This window comes from Mustela putorius, unplaced genomic scaffold (genome assembly GCF_011764305.1).
Source record: "Mustela putorius furo isolate JIRA1106 unplaced genomic scaffold, ASM1176430v1.1 tig00000876_pilon_pilon_pilon, whole genome shotgun sequence".
Lineage (NCBI taxonomy): Eukaryota > Metazoa > Chordata > Mammalia > Carnivora > Mustelidae > Mustela > Mustela putorius.
The window spans coordinates 6,570,061-6,572,719 of NW_025421506.1; the positions used below are offsets into that span (position 1 = coordinate 6,570,061).

The following is a 2,659-nucleotide window of genomic DNA, read 5'->3' on the forward strand; positions in this document are numbered from 1 at the left end:
GCAGAGAGAGAGGGAGAAGCAGGCTCCCTGCTGAGCAGAGAGCCCGATTCAGGGCTCCATCCCAGGACCCTGGGATCATGACCTGAGCCGAAGGCAGAGGCTTTAACCCACTGAGCCACCCAGGCGCCCCAGGACTATTATTTTTTAAACACTCGAGTTACATCTATTTATCGTTTTAAATGTAAATATATTTAAATGTTTCTTTTAAAAATGTAAATACATGCTCAATTTGACCAAAATACAGCATTGATAATTGGATACTGAAAGCTAGCTCCCTCCTCGCTATCTTATCTTCCAAATAAAACCAGTATTAACTGATGCTTAAACTCTAGACTTTATGCTAAAACTAACAATGCATTTTTCAAAAAATGTGGTTACTGCTTATTTACAACTTGTTTTTATACTTAAAATAATCTCCTGATTCAGTTATCTGGTCAGATTTTGTAGAGTTAAATCGTTCTTTTCTGCATTGTAGGGGCATATATGTTTTTTACTCAACTATCTAATCAATCTATTTGGGACTGATGTTCAGCTTTTCTCCAATTTTCACTATTATAAATAATACATAGCAAACATCATTGTCCATACATCTTTTGCATATGTATGTGATTATTTCTTTGGCACAAATGCCTAAATGGTAGATTGCCCAGTTAAAATGTGTACACGTTAAACATTTGAAAAATGCAAACAAGTAGTCTTCAGAAAAGCTAAACCAGCTTACACTGTTTCTTCACATCTATTTTAACACCGGATACCATGCATTTTTGAAGACTGATTATTAATGATGCTTAAGAAATTAGAAATGTCTTTTAAGACATTAAAGGGAAAGTGGATGAAACACATATTCATTCAACAAACATTTATTGAAAACGTGTGGGTAACAGACCTCATTCTAGATGCTGCGTTAATTAGCAGTAAAAATTTCCACTCCTGTGCAGTTTATGATCAGGGTTACTGTGGTCAATTAAGAAACAATGGGATACTTAAGTATACCTAATAAAAAATATGGGCAGGGTTGGTGTGTCCAGTCATCTGTGACTAGTGATGGTAGGGAGCCATTATCACCACAAGAACTATCATGGAAGCAGGAAGTATTACTATAACCTGGCAGAAAATACTGCAACAGGGGGTCCTGTGGCCTTATGAAGAGGAACAGTATAATGGCCAATTCAGGGCTCAGCATAAAGAACCAAATGTATAAATACCCAACTTCATTTGCTTTCCACTTTCTCATCTCTTATTTCCTAATGTGCATTTTTACCCCACTACTCTGTGTCATTCTTGGAAGTGCATCCATATAGTCTCCAACAGAGCTCCTTATTAATTTTCCTGTATTATTTTTCCTAACTCCAAGATACCAATCAACTCACTGAGCCATTGGTTGTGATTTAGTATGACTTTAAAAAAAAAAAAAAAGATTTTATTGAGGGGCACCTGGGTGGCTCAGTTGGTTGAGTGTTTGCCTTTGGCTCAAGTCATGATCCCAAGGTCCTGGTATTAAGCCCCACATCTGGCTCCTGCTTCTCCCTCTCCTTTTCTCTCTCTGTCTCAAATAAATAAATTTTTAAAAATCTTTTAAAAAATAGTTTATTTATTTATTTGTCAGAGAAAGAGCACAAGTGGTAGACAGAGGGAGAAACAGGTTCCCCACTGAGCATGGAGACCAACTCAGGACTTGATTCCAGGACCCTGGGATCATGACCTGAGCTGAAGGCAGATGTCCAAATGACTGAGCTACTCAGGCATCCCTGAATCAGTATGATTCAACGTATCTCCTTCTGTGCTCACTTTGGCAGCACATGTACTAAAATTGAAATAATACATGAGAAGATTAGCATTGCTCCTGTGCAAGGATGACACAAAAATTCATGAAACATTCCATATGTAAAACAAAACTAAAAACAGCACATGTCTCCTTCCATACAAACTGGACAACAAAATATACCTCTCAAAACTGCCTGTGGGGAGAATTTTCCTGTAACAGAGTTTTTTGGGGTCACCAGTGAATGGGGCTGTAATGCAGCATCCATTCACTTCCTTGTGATGTTACCACACCTTGCAGACATATTTATAAACTGAGGAGGGTGCTTTTTCCTCCCTGGAAATATCACATGTATATAGTGGACTTCCCATGGGGCTCTAAGGTGCATGGAGGGTCATGTGTTGAGGCAGTAGGAATATACCCCAGGTGAATATGAACCATTTGCTTAGTTTGCTTGTACCTCTTACATCTACCATTCCCTTTAACAAAGGAATAGCCTGGTACACATCCAAATATTTTGATTCAGTGAAATACATTATCATATTCATGATAGATATTTTGGGTCACATAGTCACTTGTTATCCCTTGTTAGGGAGTTTAGTCTCTTTGGGGACCCAGCTGCAAATCAGAATCTGCTTTTCAAATGGAGGATAGTTATCATGAAGTTAAGGCATACCTTACTTCAAAACTTAAGTTATATTGAGTCTTCCAGTCTATGAACATGACATGACTCTCCATTTATTTAGGTCATTGATATTTTAATCAGCATTTTGAGTTTTTTGCCATACAGATCTTGCATATATTTTGTGAGATTTGTTCTAATTTTTGGAGCAATTATAAACAGTACTAGATTTAAAATTTTCAATTTTTTTAACTCATTTATAGAAGTATGATTGA

At 37.2% G+C, this 2,659-nt stretch overlaps 1 non-coding gene across 1 annotated transcript; it reads left to right on the forward strand.

Annotated features, from left to right (window-relative positions):
• Positions 1-1,780: 1,780 nt before the first annotated feature.
• On the forward strand, positions 1,781-1,888 carry LOC123393600. Its single transcript, XR_006608431.1, has one exon. It is a non-coding gene; the product is annotated as a U6 spliceosomal RNA (small nuclear RNA).
• The last annotated feature ends 771 nt before the right edge of the window (positions 1,889-2,659 follow it).